We start from the raw sequence: 20,037 nt of genomic DNA on the forward strand, positions 1-20,037 counted from the left end.
GGAATCTCAGAACCAGCAGCTCCCCTCACAGCCACCAGAGGGAGTCCAAGGACAGAACTCACCGAAGTACCATTCATGACCACAGGAGGGAGTTCGAGAACGGAATTCACAACAGCATGCCCCCTGACGAAGGCTCTGCGGAAACTCGCAGTGATGGGGGTGGTGGAGGAGAAGGAAATGATGGTGGTGGTGGGGGATGCAATGATGATGGTGGTGGGGGATGCAATGATGATGGTGGTGGGGGAGGCAATGATGACAGTGGTGGAGGCAATGATGATGATGGTGGTGGTGGGGGAGGCAATGATGATGGTGGGGGGGCAATGATGATGGTGGTGGGGGAGGCAAAGATTGGGAGGCAGTGTACTGGGCAATGATGGGGTGGTGGGAGAGAAGGCAATGATGGTTGTGGTGGAAAGGACAATGATGATGGTGGTGGGGGAGGCAATGATGGAGGTGTTGGAATGGGAAATGATGGGGTGGTGGGGAGAAAGCAATGATGGTTGTGGTGTAAAGGACAAAGATGGTAGTGGTGGAAAGGACAATGGTGGTGGGGGAGGAGGAAATGATGGAGGTGCTGGGTGAGAAGGCAATGATGGAGGTGGTGATGAGTTCAATGATGGAGGTGGAGAGGGAGAACAATGATGGTTGTGGAGGGGGGCTGCATTATACCCCTTTAGGGGGGCTGCATTATACCCTATGAGGAGGCTACATTATAATTCTTTGGGGGCTGCATTATTCTCTCAGGTAGTTTGGAGCGGCCCCCAGACGCAGGGCGGCGGGGGAACTCGGTACCGGGTCTCTCTCGGTTCTGGGGATGTCACGGTGGCCTGACCTGGTCCGTGGCCCTGCTAAGGGGCGCCCAATTAAAGATGTAGGTGCAGGTGTAGGTCGCAGTAAATGACGAGGACACAGGGTTGCAGTCTCTTTACCTCTTTACTGAAGGCTTCAGCATCCGCAATCCAGAGCACTGCTAACAGGGCTGGCTGAGACCGGCCGGTCCGAAGGCACATCCAGAGTTCCCTTTGCAGGTGGAAATCAGTAGCCTACCTACTAGCGCCTGGGTGTTGTAGTACTTCCCTGCTGAGTACCACGGGATAGTCCTCACAACTGTCGTGTATGTTTTTGTTCTTTCTCTCCGTCCCCCAGATGATATGGATAGGATGCACCCGTATGACGGGGTAGGCCTGGAGTTATTTTATAGGGACCCTAGAGATGCCCCTCTCCCACAATTGCCTCCGTTGTCTTCATTAGGTGATTAAGGTGAGGCAGCCAACCTAAAGTCAACTGCCCTGCCGTTGGTTTGAAGTAATGCGTAGAGCCTAATACTTCCTCGGCGTTCCGGCCACCGGCTACGCGCCTCAAAAGGATGTTGCCGATCTCGGGGCATGACTCCTTCTGGTTCTTTCGCCTTTGTGCTGTGATCTCGTTTCTCACTTCTCCACAATATACCTTGCTTCATGTCCTTTCTTAGGATGCCGCTGCAATGAAGTGCAGGCGCGGCTCCGTAACGATCTGTCCTTTTGCTAGGCCACTGTCAGGATCTCACCCCTGACAGGGACCCCCCTGAATCTTCCCAAGTAATGCTCTCCTCTCACTAGATGTTACCTGGGCAAAACCCAGTCAGCTTCTCCCTAACTTCCTATCCAACCCCCAGTTTTACCAGAGTGTGAGGAGTGGCCTAATACATAGAACCCTTTGCTCCCCCTGGTGGCCGGAGTGTGAAGTGTAATGTGTGACTGTGATACCTGGTCAGGTGAACTCTTTTAGTGCAATCAGATGTACCATCACTCCCCTTAGTGGCAGAGCGATGTTACTGCAACGACCAGGACTCTGGGGCCTGCAGCTACATCATACTATATGAGGGGAGCTGCATTATGCCCTATGAGGAGGCTTCAGTATATTCTATGGTGGGCTGCCTTATGAGGGGGTTGCATTATACTCTGAGGGGGCTACATTATATTCTGTGTAGGGGCTGCTGCTACAGATCTGCAACACAGGACTAAGGTAGAAGGGGGAAAACTGACCCTGCACTATGACTAGGCTGAAACCCTATGATGGAGTGGGTGGCCCATTCCTTGCGGATAGACCCACCGACGATCCTAGATTAATCTCAAGCGAAGACCTATAGATAATGGGAAGGGGTACCCTAAAAGAACTAAGGACTGGGTACAAAAACGGGTCACCTCCTAGTAGAAAACACAGAGAAGGCTGCAGAAACCAATAGAGAACAGAAACTAAGGCTAGCAGAACCAGAGGTACCAGTACTGCACAAATAACAAACACAGAACACCAAGCAAAGCACCAAGCTAGAGCACAAGCAGATTAACACTGTTGTCCAGCAAGGACTCGGAGGCAGGTGCTGGTTAATAAAGAGTGAAACAAACACCTGGCCCAAGACAAACCCAGCACCAGAAGAAAAAGACCAGCAGCCAAAACTCCACAAGAAAATTGCGGATAGTATCAAACTAAACAGATTCTAACAGCTGCATTATATTATATGTGGGGGCTGCATTACTCTCTCAGGTGGCTACATCATACTATATGAAGGGAGCGGCATTATTCCCTATAAGGGGGCTACAGTATATTCTATGGGGGACTGCCTTATGAGGGGGTTGCATTATACTCAGGGGGCTACATTATATTCTGTGGAGGAGCTGCATTATACTATATGAGGGGGGTTACATTATGCCATATGAGGGTGCTACATTATATTCTATGGGGGGCTGCATTATATTTTGTGGGGTGCTGTATTATACACTATGAGAGAGGTTACATTATATTCTATGAGGGGGGCTACTTTATATTCTATGAGGGGGCTACCCCAACCCCTGCGACATAATTAAGACATGTACTACCTTTTATTATACCCTGATATTAGCGTGTTTTACCACACAATTGATGGTCTAGAATTTATTTCTATGTAGCTACATAGTCAGCCCCAAGAATGATTTTCTCTGGTGAACCCAAGGTTCTCCAGTCCGACGCTGGTACCATCTATATGCTGTTGAGACTCAGATCTACCTCTCTGGCCCAGATGTCACCTCTCTGCTGTCCAGAATCCCAGAGTGTCTATCAGTCATAGTCTCCTTCTTCTCCTCTTGCTTCTTCAAGCTCAATGTGGACAAATCTGAACTAATTATCTTTCCTCCATCTCGCATATCTTTACTACCTGATCTATCTATCACAATAAATGAAATCACACTTTCCCCTGTCCAGGAAATCTGCTGCCTCGGAGTAACCCTTGACTCTGCCCTGTCCTTCAAACCACACATCCAAGCTCTAGCCACCACCTGTCACCTCCAGCTCAAAAATATTTCCAGGATCCATCGTTTGCTCAACCCTCACTCTACCAAAATGCTTGTGCATGCCCTAATCATCTCCCACCTCGACTACTGCAACATCCTTCTTTGTGGCCTACCTTCTAACACTCTCACACCCCTCGAGTCCGTCCTTAACTCTGCTGCCTGACTAATTAATCTCTCTCCTCACTACACTCCTGCTTCTCCTCTTTGCAAATCCCTTCACTGGCTCCCAATTTCCCAGCATATCTAGTTTAAACTACTGACACTAACCTACAAAGCCATCCATAGCCTTTCTCCTCCATATATTTCCGAACTAATCTCCCAATATCTTCCCTCACGTAATCTCCGGTCCTCCCAAGACCTCCATCTCTCCTCCACGCCTATTCGCTCCTCACCCAAGCGCCTCCAAGATTTCTCCCAAATATCCCCCATCCTCTGGAATTCTGTGCCCCAACACGTCCAGTCATCCACCACATTTGGATCCTTCAGACAGAACCTAAAAACCCATCTCTTCAAAAAAGTTTACAACCTGCCATGACCACGCAACCAACTCAACACCATCGGAGCTACTGCAACCCCCCGACCTACTGTCTCCTTCCCCATAATCCTGTAGAATGTAAGCTCGCAAGGGCATGGTCCTCTTCCCTCTGTATCAGTCTGTCATTGTTAGTTTTGTTGTTTACTGTAAGTGATATTTGTATTTTGATGTAACCCCTTCTCATGTACAGCACTATGTAATCAATGGTGCTATATATAAAAATAATAATAATAATAATAATGGAAAATAGAAGCATTAACTAGGTAGAAATGCAAAATGAGCAATTCTAAGTACACAGTTCTGTATAATATGACGACTATAATATATTAACCCTTTCTGACATTTTTGTAATACTATGTCCCTCTGCCCTGGGCCTATCTGATCAGGGACATATTATTATGACATCGCAGTCGCCCATGCACACGGGCTGTACGTGGGTGAACGCCGCCAGGTGTCAGCTGATTCTGACAGCTGACGTCTAGCACTAAGTGCCAGGAACAGTCATGCACCGCGTCCAGCACTTTAACCTCATAAATGCTGCGATCGAATGCGATCACGGCAGTCCAGGTGCCGGATGAGGGCTGACAGACCCTCTGCCTTTGGATTGGAGACCCCGCAGTGTGACGCAAGGTCCCTATTGTTGCCATGGTGACTCGTGAAATCAAAAATGATTGTCCCATATTGGAACAAAGTAAAAAAGTTTAAAAAAGGTAAAAAAAAGCTAATAATTGTAAAAATATTTTTTAAAAATATCAAAAATAAAAAAAATCAAAACATATTGTATCTATAACTATTTGAATGCAAAAAATATAAGCAATAAAAGTACACATATTTGATATCGCTGCCTCTGCAATGACCTGACCTATAAAACTGTCCCACTAGTTAAACCCTTTAGTGAATACCATAAAAAATAATTTAAAAACAATGCTTTATCATCATACCACCAAAGAAAAAGTAGAATAAAACACGACCAAAAGTCGGATATAAATAAACATGGTACCACTGAACAAGCTGCAATATAGCTCCATCAGCAGAAAAATAAAAATGTTATAGCTCTCAGAACAAAGCGATGCAAAAATAATATTTTTTTTTTATTGTGTAAAAGTGTCAAACTCAAAACATAAAAAAATATAAATGAGGTATCTCTGTAATCGTACAGATCTGAAAAATAAAACTGCCATATCAATTTTAGCACACACGGAATGGCATAAACCCCCCAAAAAGAAATTCCTGAATTGCTGTTTTTTGTTCATTCTGCCTCACAAAAATCAGACTAGAAAGTGATAAAAAAAATCATGTGCCCGAAAATGGTACCAAAACAAACGTCAACTCATCCCACAAAAAACAAGCCCTCACATGACTTTGTGGGCCAAAATATGGAAAAAATACAGCTCTCAAAATGTGGTGATGCAAAAACTATTTTTTGCCATAAAAAGCGTCTTTCAGTGTGTGAGAGCAACCAAACACAAAAACCAGATATAAATCTAGTATCACTGTAATCGCACCGACCTGAAAAATCAAGTCGTCTAATCATTGATACCGCACGAGCAACAGCGTAAAAAATAAATAAAATCAATTCTTCACCTGTTGTTGATTTTTTCATTCTGCCTCCCAAAGATTACAGTAAGGCTTATCACACATTTATCCTGTGTTCTGCGCTGAGCGCTTGCACTGGGCTTTCCATGTAAATCTCTGAAATACGTGAATCAGACGGAACCCCAGAAGGAAGATTCCCTATAATGAGGCAGATGGAGGCACTGTTGGCACCGTCTGAGCTGTGATCAGGCGGTGTCCATCATTTTAGGATTGCATAAAAGTGCCGTTGGCCACAGTTCTGCGCAATTCTGAAAAGAAGGACACCGCTGAACAGATGCCAGATGGAGTCCAGAGTAACTCTGCTGCCGCATTTTAGTGAATGAATCCCTCGGGGTTTCATCTGAATCATGACACTTAGAAATTTAGATGGAAACCCCAAAGTAAGTGGTCAGCTGAGAGTGCCAGATAAATGTGATCCCAAATGTGGAAATTTTACATTCAAAAAGTCAAATGAGGCTCCTTCCTTTCCAAGTCCTGTAGTGCATCCAAATAAGTAGTCCCTCATATTGGGTATCGCTGTAGTCAGGAGAAATTGCACAACAAATTATATGGTGCAATTTTTCCTGTTACCCTTTTGAAAAGGTAATATATTGTGCTAAAGACATATTTGTGAGGAAAATTTGAGTTGTTTTTTTTTATTTTTACTACTCGACTTTATAAACTTCTGTAAAGCACCTGAGGGTTCAATATGCTCACCACACATCTAGATTTGTTCCCTGAGAGGTCTAGTTTTCAAAACGGTGTCTTGTGGGAGATTTTCTCCGTTTAGGCACATTATAGGCTCGCCAAACGCGACATGGCATCCGCTAAATATACCAGGAAATTTTGCATTTGAAAAGTAAAATTGCCCTCCTTCCCTTCCAAGCTCTGCCGTGAACCAAAACAGTGGTTTTCTCTCTTACATGGGATATCGGTGTACTCAGAAGAAATTAAACTGAAGAAAACAAAAAGAAAAGAGACAGCACCAACTGGGGAACATCCTATATATAAATATCACATATCAGAGATCAAAGATAGCAAAATATATAATTTTATTATTATTCATAAGAGTCCAAAAACACACAAAGACATGAGTAAAACCATTTAAAAACAATGTGACAACATACCCCAATGAGAGGTAGAACCCCCCTGGAACCACACCTACACAGCTGGTAATAGTGCCGTATCAGCAAGCAAGGCTGAACAAATGTTAGAAAACATGCCACATATAATGAGCTTTGAGACGACAATATTTGAGGGCACACAATACCGATATGTATAAATCAGTCACTGTTAGTAGGTGCACAGTATACCTGTATCACAGCAACATGGCTAAATATAATCCCTATACCATGTCTATACAAATAGGAATGGAAAAACCAACATACCGGTTATGTGCACTAATTCAAGACAGCAGCAAATCCTAGTAAAATACTATACAATAGGGGGACCAGCCGGATTTTCCTCCCTAAAGTAACCAAGTAGTGACATGCCCCAGAATAATCGTAGTAGATGAAATAAGAAGGCTCAAAAAAGGCTCAAAGAAGAGAGACATTACTATCTACCCCATGGAAAAATTTCCCATGTCAGGAGAAACCACCAATGGAGCATGCCTCACAGCTGTCTCTGTGGAAAAAAGAAAGAAAAGACCAGGGGGGGTTCAGAGAGCCTTTTTTGAGCCTTCTTATTTCATCTACTATGATTATTCTGGGGCATGTCACTACTTGGTTACTTTAGGGAGGAAAATCCAGCTGGTCCCCCTATTGTATAGTATTTTACTAGGATTTGCTGCTGTCTTGAATAAGGGTACCGTCACACATTGAAATTTCCATCGCTACAACGTTACGATTCATGACGTTCTAGCGATATCGTTACGATATCGCTGTGTCTGACACGCTACTGCGATCAGACACCCTGCTGAGAATCGTACGTCGTAGCAGATCGTTTGGAACTTTCTTTCGTCGCTTGATCACCCGCTGACATCGCTGGATCGTTGTGTGTGACAGCGATCCAGCGATGTCTTCGCTTGTAACCAGGGTAAACATCGGGTAACTAAGCGCAGGGCCGCGCTTAGTAACCCGATGTTTACCCTGGTTACAAGCGTAAACGTAAAAAAACAAACCGTACATACTCACCCGTCGGTGTCCTTCAGGTCCCTTGCCGTCTGCTTCCTGCTCTGAGTGCCGGCCGGAAAGTGAGAGCAGATCACAGCGGTGCTGCGCTCTGCTCACTGTACGGCTGCACTCAGAGCAGGAAGCAGACGGCAAGGGACCTGAAGGACACCGACGGGTGAGTATGTACGGTTTGTTTTTTTACGTTTACGCTGGTAACCAGGGTAAACATCGGGTTACTAAGCGCGGCCCTGCGCTTAGTTACCCGATGTTTACCCTGGTTACCCGGGGACTTCGGCATCGCTCCAGCGCCGTGATTGCAACGTGTGACCGCAGTCTACGACGCTGGAGCGATTTCAATGTGTGACGGTACCCTTAGTGCACATAACCGGTATGTTGGTTTTTCCATTCCTATTTGTATAGACATGGTATAGGGATTATATTTAGCCATGTTGCTGTGATACAGGTATACTGTGCACCTACTAACAGTGACTGATTTATACATATCGGTATTGTGTGCCCTCAAATATTGTCGTCTCAAAGCTCATTATATGTGGCATGTTTTCTAACATTTGTTCAGCCTTGCTTGCTGATACGGCACTATTACCAGCTGTGTAGGTGTGGTTCCAGGGGGGTTCTACCTCTCATTGGGGTATGTTGTCACATTGTTTTTAAATGGTTTTACTCATGTCTTTGTGTGTTTTTGGACTCTTATGAATAATAATAAAATTATATATTTTGCTATCTTTGATCTCTGATATGTGATATTTATATATAGGATGTTCCCCAGTTGGTGCTGTCTCTTTTCTTTTTGTTTTCTTCAGTGCATTATTTGACACACCTTGGGTCGATTGCCCTCCATTATTTGTTTTATTGTGGTTGGTGCCCTCCATTTCTTGTCAGTTCTCAGAAGAAATTAAACAACACATTTTGATGTCCATTTTTTCTTGTTACCCTTGTAAAAAAAAATTGGATCTGAAAATTTTGAATTTTTTTTTTGTGAAAAAAGTTAAATGTTCATTTTTTCCCCCACATTCCAAAAATTCCTGTGAAGCACTTGAAGGGTTATTAAACTTCTTGAATGCGATTTTGAGCGCGTGGAGGGGTGCAGTTTTTAGAATGGGGTAAAACTTTGAGGTATTTTCTATTATGTAGACCCCTCAAAGTGACTTCAAATGTGATGTGGTCCCTAAAAAAATGGTTTTGTAAATTTTGTTAGAAAAATGAAAAATCGCTGGTCAAATTTTAACCCTTATAACTTCCTAGCAAAAAAAATTTTTATTTCCAAAATAGTGCTGGTGTAAAGTAGACATGTGGGAAATGTTACTTATTAACTATTTTGTGTGACATATCTGGGTGATTTAAGGGCATGAAAGTGAAAAGTTTGAAAATTGCTAAATTTTCAAAATCTTCGACAAATTTCCATTTTTTTCACACATAAACACAAATCATACTGAAGAAATTCTCCCACTACCATGAAGTACTATATGTCTTGAAAAAACAATGTCAGAATCACCAGGATCCCTTGAAGCGTTCTAGAGTTATAACCTCATAAAGGGACAGTGGTCAGAATTATAAAAATTGGCCTGATCATGAACGTGCAAACCACCCTAGGGTGTTGAAGGGGTTAAGTGGATACAAATTTTGATGGGAGTACGACTTTAAAAGAGTTCTCCCCAAATGAAAAAAATACAGGTAAAAAAAGAAATGTCATGAAATAAATTCCAAAATAGATTTAAGTAGTAAATCAGGTTTATTTTCTCTAGGGAGGTAATTACTATAGACAGTAAATTAAAATGCTGGTCATTTTGTAACATATACAGTACTGTCTCCAGTGACAGCAGCAGGGATTCCAGCTGCACATGCTCATATGCATCTGTCCTATTAATATTGTAGACTATTTTACTGTACCACAATTATTTCATTCCTAGACAAAATGTGTGTAATTTGCTAATTAAAGACATTTAGAAATGTATTTATAATTTTATATTTTTTTAACCATTTAACTTTTAGTGAGAAAAACATCCAACAACCATGTTCCATTTTCACGCATAGGCAAATCAATAACAAAAGAGTAGATTGCAATGAGACAGCAGATGTGATATTTTCGAGATAAACAAGCATCAAGAAATAGCCACTCTGATATTTAGGTACAAATCAGGCTCTCAACCATATTAGTAAAGGGAAATTGTCAACAAATTTTTGCTGCCTAATCTGAAAGCAGCATAATGTAGAGATAGAGATCCTGATGAAAGTGATGCACCGCTTACTGGGCTGCTTGCTGGAGTTTTGATAAAATCAGTTTTCTCAACAGGAGATTATCACTGGAGGACTAGCAAACCTGCTGCCAGTTAATCCACCATATTCAGGAGGTCTGTATAACCACCACCAATTGGCAGCTTTCTGCTTATGCACAGTGTACACAGAAAGCAGCCAATCAGTGGTGGAGGAGGGGTTAAACAGAGCTCAGCATTCAGAGACCTTGTAGATCTTCAGAAGAGAAATCAGTTTGTAATTAAAATTTTGGCAACTGGTAGTAATTGATTCATCGCTGGAATCAGGGTCTTTCACCATAGATAATGATGCTTTCTGAAAGGGTATCAAAAACTTGGTAACATTTTTCCTTTAACCCCTTAATGACCGCCGATTAACGGTGCTGTGGAAAAAGTGAATAGCGCCCACCAGAGTCGGATTTTCTCTGGGGTCTCAGTTGCCGGGGGTAGCCGAGACTCCAGAGAACATGATTTGGTTTTTTTTTACCGATCCCCAGGTTGCGATCGCCGGTAATTAACCGTTTACCGGTGGTCGCAAAAAAAACCCAAAAATGTGATTTCCCATTTAATTTCTCTGTCCTCCGATGTGATCGCACATCAGAGGACAGAGAAGTGGGGTCCCCGATCGCCCCACGATACTCACCTGTCTCCCCCAGTGCTCCTCGTGGCTCCCGAAGGGCGCCGCCATCTTGTTCCAGCCAAAAAATGGCGGGCGCATGCACCGTGTGCCCGCCGGCTGGCACCGGAAGATCTTTGGGGTCTCGGCTGCCGGGGGTAGCCGAGACCCCAAAGAACATGATCGGGGTTGGTTTTTACCGACCCCTGTTTTGCGATTGCCGGTAATTAACTGTTTACAGGCGGCCGCAAAAAAAAAAAAAAAAGCGACGTGTGATCGCACATCAGAGGACAGAGAAATAGGGGGATTCGGGGACCCTGTTATACTTACCGGTGTCCCTGGGTCTTCCTGCGTCCCCTCCTGCCCGCCGGCTTCTTCATCTGGTAAGAAAATGGCGGGCTCATGCTCTGTCATGATCTGTCAGCCGACAGCTAGAGGAGTTGGGGCTAAATTTAGGGCTAGGGTTAGGCTTCTTTCACACTTGCGTCGGTACGGGGCTGTCGTAATGCATCGGCCTGACGTACTGACGCATGTTGTGAAAATTGTGCACAACGTGGGCAGTGGACGCAGTTTTTCAACGCATCCGCTGCCCAGTCTATGTCCTGGGGGGAGGGGGTGGAGTTACGGCCATGCATGCGCGGTCGAAAATGGTGGGCGTGACGTACAAAAAAACGTTACATTGAACTTTTTTGTGACGACGGTCTGCCAAAACACAACGGATCCAGGGCACGACGGACGCGACGTGTGGCCATCTATCACGATCCATCGGCAATTCAAGTCTATGGGCAAAAAACGCATCCCGTGGGCACCTTTGCAGGATCCGTTTTTTGTCCAAAACGACGGATTGCGACGAATGCCACACGATGCAAGTGAGAAAGTAGCCTTATGGCTAGGGTTAGGGTTGGGGCTAAAGCTAGGGCTAGGGTTAGGGTTAGGGCTAAAGTTAGGGCTAGGGTTAGGGTTAGGGTTGGGGCTAAATTTAGGGTTAGGGCTAGAGTTAGGGCTAGGGTTAGGGTTGGGGCTAAAGTTAGGGTTAGGGCTAGGGTTAGGGTTGGCATTAGGGTTATGTTTGGGATTAGGGTTAGGTTTGGGATTAGGATTAAGGTTAGGGTTGGGATTAGGGTTAGGGGTGTATTGGGATTAGGGTTAGGTTTGAGGTTAGGGTTGAGATTAGGATTAAGGGTGTGTTGGATTTAGGGTTTTGATTAGAGTTATGGTTAGGGTTGAGATTAGGGTTGTTTTGGGGTTAGGGTTGTGATTATTGTTAGGGTTGTGATTAGGATTAAGGATCGGGTTGGGATTAGGGTTAGGGGTGTGTTGGGGTTAGGGTTGGAGTTAGAATTGGGGGGTTTCCACTGTTTAGGTACATCAGGGAGTCTACAAACACGAAAGCCAATTTTGCGCTCAAAAAGTCAAATGGTGCTCCCTCCCTTCTGAGGTTTGCCGTGCGCCCAAACAGTGGTTTACCCCCACATATGGGGCATCAGCATACTCGGGATAAATTGTACAACTTTTGGGGTCCAATTTCTCCAGTTACCCTTGTGAAAATAAAAACTTGAAGGCTAAATTATCTTTTTTGTGGAAAAATTATTTTTTTTATTTTCACGACTCTGCATTATAAACTTCTGTGAAGCACTTGGGCATTCAAAGTTCTCACCACACATCTAGATAAGTTCCTTGGGGGTCTAGTTTCCAAAATGGGGTCACTTGTGGGGGGTTTTACTGTTTAGGTACATCAGGGGCTCTGCAAACGCAACTTAACGCCCGCAGACCATTCTATCAAAGTCTGCATTCCAAAACGGCGCTCCTTCCCTTCCGAGCTCTGCTGTGCGCCCAAACAGTGGTCCCCCCCACACATGGGGTATCAGCATACTCAGGACAAATTGGACAACAACTTTTTGGGTCCAATTTCTCTTGTTACCCTTGTTAAAATAAAAACTTAGGGGCTAAAAAATCTTTTTTGTTGAAAAAAAAAAAATTTTTTATTTTCACAACTCTGCATTATAAACTTCTGTGAAGCACTTGGGCATTCAAAGTTCTCACCACAGATCTAGATAAGTTCATTGGGGGGTCTAGTTCCCAAAATGGGGTCACTTGTGGGGGGTTTCTACTGTTTATGTACATCTGGGGCTCTGCAAATGCAACATAATGCCCGCAGACCATTCTATCAAAGTCTGCATTCCAAAACGGCGCTCCTTCCCTTCCGAGCTCTGCCATGCGCCCAAACAGTGGTCCCCCCACATATGGGGTATCAGCCTACTCAGCATAAATTGCACAATAAATTTTGGGGTCCAATTTCTCCTGTTACCCTTGTGAAAGTAAAAATTTGGGGGTGAAAAGATCATTTTTGTGGAACAAATATGATTTTATTATTTTCATGACTCTACATTATAAACTTCTGTGAAGCAGTTGGGGGTTCATAGTGCTCACCACACATCTAGATAAGCTCCTTGGGGGGTCTAGTTTCCAAAATGGGGTCACTTGTGGGGGGTTTCTACTGTTTAGGTACATCAGGAGCTCTGCAAATGCAACATGACGCCCACAGACCATCCCATCAAAGTCTGCATTCCAAGCGGCGTTCCATCCCTTCCGAGCCCCGATGGGTGCCCAAACAGTGCCCCCCCCCCCACATATGGGGTATCAGCATACTCAGGACAAACTGGTCAACAGATTTTGGGGTCCAATGTCTCCTGTTTACCCTTGAGAAAATAAAAAATTGCAGGCTAAAAAATCATTTTTGAGGGAAAAAAAAATATTTTTTATTTTCACGGTTTTACTTTAAAAAATTCCTTTAAAGCACTTGGGGGTTTAAAGTGCTCACCACACATCCAGATAAGTTCCTTAAAGGGACACTGTCACCTGAATTTGGAGGGAACAATCTTTAGCCATGGGGGCGGGGTTTTCGGGTGTTTGATTCACCCTTTCCTTACCCGCTGGCTGCATGCTGGCTGCAATATGGGATTGAAGTTCATTCTCTGTCCTCCATAGTACACGCCTGCGCAAGGCAAGATTGGAAAAACCCTGCCCCTATGGCTAAAGATTGTTCCCTCCAAATTCAGGTGACAGTGTCCCTTTAAGGGGTGTAGCTTCCAAAATGGGGTCACTTGTGCGGGGTTTCTACTGTTTAGGCACATCAGGGGCTCTCCAAACGCGACATGGCGTCCGATCTCAATTCCAGCCAATTCTACATTGAAAAAGTAAAACGGCACTCTTTCTCTTCCAAGCTCTGCGGTGCGCCCAACAGGTTTACCCCCACATATGTGGCATCGATGTACTCAGGAGAAATTGCACAACAACTTTTGTGGTCTTATTTTGTTCTGTTACCCTTGTGAAAATAAAAATTTGGGGGCAAAAAGATTATTTTTGTAGAAAAAATGCGATTTTTTTATTTTCACGGCTCTACGTTATAAACTTCTGTGAAGCACCTGGGGGTTTAAAGTGCTCACCACACATCTAGATAAGTTACTTAAGGGGTCTAGTTTCTAAAAAAGGTGTCACTTGTGGAGTGTTTCCACTGTTCAGGCACACCAGGGGCTCTCTAAACATGACATGGCATCCGATCTCAATTCCAGTCAATTCAGCATTGAAAAAGTCAAACGGCGCTCCTTCTCTTCCAAGCTCTACCCAAACAGTGGTTTACCCCCACATATGGGGTATCGGCATATTCAGGAGAAATTACATAACACAATTTATGGTTACATTTCTGTTTTTACACTTGTGAAAATAAAAAAAAATGGTTCTGAATTAAAATGTTTGCAAAAAAAGTTAAATGTTCATTTTTTCCTTCCACATTGTTTCAGTTCCTGTGAAGCACGTAAAGGGTTAATAAACTTCTTGAATGTGGTTTTGAGCACCTTGAGGGGTGAAGTTTTTAGAATGGTGTCACACTTGGTTATTTTCTATCATATAGACCCCTCAAAATGACTTCAAATGTGATGTGGTCCCTAAAAAAAAATGGTGTTGTAAAAATGAGAAATTGCTGGTCAACCTTTAACCCTTATAACTCCCTAACAAAAAAAAATGTGTTTCCAAAATTGTGCTGATGTAAAGTAGACATGTGGGAAATGTTATTTATTAACTATTTTTTGTGACATATCTCTCTGATTTAAGGGCATAAAAATACAAAATTTGAAAATTGCAAGATTTTAAAAATTTTCGCCATATTTCCATTTTTTTCATAAATAATCGCAAGTAATATCGAAGAAATGTTACCACTATCATGAAGTACAATATGTCACGAAAAAACAATCTCTGAATCAGCTGGATCTGTTAAAGCGTTTCAGAGTTATAACCTCATAAATTGACAGTGGTCAGAATTGTAAAAATTGGCCTGGTCATTAAGTACCAAATTGTCTCTGTCACTAAGGGGTTAAGACAATGCAAGAAGATTCCATTATACCACTTTTTTAGAAGTCACCGTAATATTTAATGGTCAATGACAATTCATTTCATAATGACATTAACTTTATGGGTTTTGTCCTATTCCTGGAGAATCTGGTTCCTTCCGGTCTTTACTAAATGGTTCTATCTGTAAACACAAGAAATGCAAGGAACTGTCCCACTTCAGCCAGTGATTGGCTGAGTTGATGTTTCTCTTGTGTCATGATTAGTGTTGAGCGATACCGTCCGATACTTGAAAGTATCGGTATCGGAAAGTATCGGCCGATACCGGCAAAATATCGGATCCAATCCGATACCGATACCCGATACCAATACAAGTCAATGGGACTCATGTATCGGACGGTATTCCTGATGGTTCCCAGGGTCTGAAGGAGAGGAAACTCTCCTTCAGGCCCTGGGAACCATATAAATGTGTAAAAGAAAGAATTAAAATAAAAAATATCGCTATACTCACCTGTCCGACGCAGCCGGGACTTCAGCGAGGGAACCGGCAGCGTTGTTTGTTTAAAATTCGCGCTATTACTTGGTTACGTGAATTCCCGGCTTGTGATTGGTCAGGTCGGCCATGTTGCCGGGACGCGGACCAATCACAGCAAGCCGTGACGAAATTACGTCACGGCTTGCTGTGATTGGTCCGCGTCCCGGCAATATGGCCGCCCTGACCAATCACAAGCCGTGACGTCACGGGAGGCTGGACACGCGCTCATTTTAAAATGGGCGCGTGTCCAGCCTCCCGTGACGTCACGGCTTGTGATTGGTTGCGCCGCGGTCAACCAATCACAAGCCGGGAGGCTGGACGCGCTCATTTTAAAATGGGCGCGTGTCCAGCCTCCCGTGACGTCACGGCTTGTGATTGGTTGACCGCGGCGCAACCAATCACAAGCCGGGAGGCTGGACGCGCTCATTTTAAAATGGGCGCGTGTCCAGCCTCCCGTGACGTCACGGCTTGTGATTGGTTGCGCCGCGGTCAACCAATCACAAGCCGGGAGGCTGGACGCGCTCATTTTAAAATGGGCGCGTGTCCAGCCTCCCGTGACGTCACGGCTTGTGATTGGTTGCGCCGCGGTCAACCAATCACAAGCCGGGAGGCTGGACGCGCTCATTTTAAAATGGGCGCGTGTCCAGCCTCCCGTGACGTCACGGCTTGTGATTGGTCAGGGCGGCCATATTGCCGGGACGCGGACCAATCACAGCAAGCCGTGACGTAATTTCGTCACGGCTTGCTGTGATTGGTCCGCGTCCCGGCAACGTGGCCGACCTGACCAATCACAAGCCGGGAATTCACGCAACCAAGTAATAGCGCGAATTTTAAACAAACAACGCTGCCGGTTCCCTCGCTGAAGTCCCGGCTGCGTCGGAGAGGTGAGTATAGCGATATTTTTTATTTTAATTCTCTCTTTTACACATTTTAACATTAATGTTGTTGCGATACCCGATACCCGATACCACAAGAGTATCGGAATCCCGGTATCGGAATTCCGATACAGCAAGTATCGGCCGATACCCGATACTTGCAGCATCGGAATGCTCAACACTAGTCATGATGGGATCAAGAACTAGAGACCAGCAAGGAACAAATAAGTGTCAGAACATGAGTGCGCGAAATTGATGAGGTATCTCTTCCTTTGTTATTTTTTTTTAACCCCTTTCTGCCATTGGACGGAATAGTACACCCGACGGCAGAACCCCTGCTTTCATGTGGGCTCCGGCGGTGAGCCCGCATCAAAGCCGGGACATGTCAGCTGTTTTGAACAGCTGGCATGTGCCCACAAAAGCCGTAGGTGGAATAGCGATCCGCCCGAGCCTATTATCTAGTTAAATGCCACATCATTCTCTTCCGTATTTCGGATGACAACCTATTTAACCCCTTAATGACATCGGGCGTAATAGTTCGCCGAAGTCGGACGCCTTCCCTTTGATTTAGGCTCTGGTGGTGAGCCCAAATCTTTCCAGGGACATGTCAGCTGTTTTAACAAGTTAAATGCCTCTGTCAAACACTGACAGTGGCATTTAACTAGTGCTTCCGGCCATTGGGCCGGAAATGCGCGCATCGCTGACCCCGTCACGTGATCCGGGGTCAGCGATGAGTCGGCATGACAACCAGAGGTCTCCTGAAGACCTCTATGGTTGTTGTTTTCAGATTTTCGACCCTGTGGTCGGCGCTCATAGCAATGCTGTAATTCAGCTACATAGGAGCCATTTGAGCATCGCCTCTATGTAGCAGAGCCGATTGGGCTATGCCAGCTTCTAGCCTCCCATGGAGGTTATTGAAGCATGGCAAAAGTAAAAAAAAAAATGTTTTAATAATATGAAAAAAAATAAAAAAAATATAAAAGTTCAAATCACCCCCTTTTGCCCCATTCAAAATAAAACAAGAAAAAAAATTAAACATACACATATTTGGTATCGCCGCATTCAGAATCGCCTGATCTATCAATAAAAAAAGGATTAACCTGATCGCTAAATGGTGTAGAGATAAAAAAAAATTAAAACGGCAGAATTACGTTGTCGCTGTGACATTGCATTAAAATGCAATAACGGGCGATCAAAAGAATGAATATGCACCAAAATGGTATCAGCTCGGCACGCAAAAAATTAGCCCTCACCCGACCTGAGATCACGAAAAATGAAGATGCTACGGGTCTCGGAAAATTGCACAATTATTTTTTTTTTTTAGCACTTAGATAAAAAAGAACCTAGACGTGTTTGGTGCCTATGAACTCATAATGACCAGGAGAATCTAGCATTAGAATTTAGTGAACCTAGCAAAAAAGTCAAACAAAAAACAAGGGTGGGATTGCACTTTTTTGCAATTTCACTGCACTTGGAATTTTTTTCCTGTTTTCTAGTACATGTCCAATGATGTCATTCAAAATTACAACTCGTCCCTCAAAAAATAAGCCCTTACTTGGCCATATTGACAGAAAAAGAAAAAAGTTATGGCTATGGGAAGGAGGAGAGCGAAAAACGAAAACGCAAAACTGCAAAAAAGCTCCGGGGGTTAAGGGCTTAAACCACTCTGAACGCATTGTCTAAAAAAGTTTTCCCTTCTGAACAACCCCTTTAAAGTTTTAGTTTAAGAGTCTAAGTAGGTCCCATAGGTCAATACTGACATGACACATACACATGTCTATTCTAATAACACAACCTGCCCATGACCCCTGCCAATACCTTATTTCACCTCTTTATTAATTTATGGTAAAATAATAACCAGTGAAATGATAAAAGATAAAGTAAAGGTAAAGCTACCTTCCACCCATTTTAGTGGTGCTCCCTAAGCCTTAGTAGCTCAGACACATTCTGTAGACCTTTTTCGATTGTCAATCCAATTCTTAATAAAAAATGAACTCGACTGAATAGACTCACCTAGTGCTGAACCTTCAGAATTCTTCAAAGCAAATCGTCACTTGCAGTGCTTCATATAAATTAGATGTTGGTTTTGAGGATACTTATACCGTGTGATGTTACATTTTGTTTTCTGAGTTGTTGCCATGGATGGGCTGAATTGTGTCATCCAGTAGTAACTTATCCAGTAGCAACTGATATTTCACACCTCCCTCATTGTATGTTTGTATAAAGGTTTCTGTAAAGTAATCTATTTACACAGCAGGTAAAGATGTCTGACCTGCTCATTCAACATAAACATATGCAATGGCATGTAAAAGTTTGGGCACCTCTTTTCAAAATTAGTGTTAGGCTACGTGCCCACGTTGCAGAAATGCTGCAGATATGTCTGTAGCATTTCCGGAACTCCCTGCCGCGGGTAAAATGCATGCGGAATTTGCATGCGTTTTCCCGCAAAACACAAGCGTTTTGCAAGCGTTTTTAGCTTGCAGAATGCTTGTGCTTTTCCAAGTGATTTGAAGTAATTGACAGGTTGGTCACACTTGTCAAGCATAGTGCTTGACAAGTGTGACCAACGTTTTACTATTGATGCTGCCTATGCAGCATCAATAGTAAAAGATAGAATGTTAAAAATAATTAAAAAAATGAAAAATATGGTTATTCTAACCTTCTGACGGCCCCCAATCTCCTCAGCGGCGCTCCGGGTACATTCCGTTCCCAGGGATGCTTTGCGCGAAGGACCTTTGTGACATCACGGTCGCATGACTGCGATGTCATCCCAGGTGATTCACGCAATGTATCCCTGGGAACGGAAGCCGCCACGTGCATCACTGAGAGGCGGGAGGACTCCGGGGGCCATCAGATGGTAAGTATATCCCTATTTTTTATTTTAATTCTTTTTTTTACAGAAATATGGTTCCCAAGGGCCTGGAGGATAGTCTCCTCTCCTCCAGACCCGGATGCCATCCGAACATGAAGCTCTCACTTTATGCCTGGTGGGCATAGCCACATGCGTAAAGAGAGCATTTCAATGCAATCCTATGGCTTCGGAATCGCCGCGATTCCGCAGAAATAATGAACATGCTGCGGATTTTACCGCTATGCAATTCCGCAGCGGGAAAATCCGCAGCATGGGCACAGAAACTGCGGAATCCCATGGGATTGTTTGGGAATGCAGTTTTTAAGCATTTTTATGAATTTCCACTTCGGCAAAAAACGTGGCAGAAATACATAAAAAACGCATTGTGGGCACACAGCTATATTGTGCACAGTTAAGCAAGTTGAAGGTGAAATGATCTCTAAAAGGCCTAAAGTTAAAGATGATACATTTTCTTAGTACAAAAAGGAAAATGGGCCCATGCAAAATTTTGGGCACATTTGGAGATTTGTGTGTTTAGATAACTTTGACCAAGGCTCCAGACCTTAATTAGCCTTTTAGGGTTATGGCTTGTTCACTATCATCATTAGGAAAGGCCAGGTGTTGCAAATTTCCCAGCTTTAGAAAAACCCAGCCTCCTCTAATCTGCAGGCAAATCATAACCCCTGCTTGACTGTAAAGGACCTTCAGAAAGATTTAGCAGACTGTGGAGTTGTGGTACATTGTTCTACTGTACAGAGACACCTCCAAAAATATGACCTTCATGGAAGAGTCATCAGAAGAAAACTTCTCCAGTGTTCTCACCATAAAATTCAGCATCAGAAGCATGCAAAAAAAAAAAACATTTAAACAAGCCTGATGCAATTTGGAAACAAGTCCTGTGGACCAATGAGGTTAAAATTGAATTCTTTTTCCACAATCATCAAAGTTATGAGGGGAGAAAAAAGGGCACCGAATTTCAGGAAAAGAACACATTGCCAACCATTAAGCATGGGGGTG

The 20,037-nt window shown here is 43.7% G+C and overlaps 1 protein-coding gene across 2 annotated transcripts in view; it reads right to left on the bottom strand.

Annotated features, from left to right (window-relative positions):
* The window catches only part of LOC143768943 (membrane-spanning 4-domains subfamily A member 15-like), a 221,952-nt gene extending 203,692 nt beyond the window's left edge, over nt 1-18,260 (bottom strand). For both annotated transcript variants that reach the window (XM_077257550.1, XM_077257549.1), the window contains exon 1: nt 18,183-18,260. The gene's annotated coding sequence lies outside the window, so the exon portion shown is untranslated. The remainder of the gene's footprint in view (nt 1-18,182) is intronic.
* Nucleotides 18,261-20,037: the final 1,777 nt, after the last annotated feature.

This window comes from Ranitomeya variabilis, chromosome 4 (genome assembly GCF_051348905.1).
Source record: "Ranitomeya variabilis isolate aRanVar5 chromosome 4, aRanVar5.hap1, whole genome shotgun sequence".
NCBI lineage: Eukaryota > Metazoa > Chordata > Amphibia > Anura > Dendrobatidae > Ranitomeya > Ranitomeya variabilis.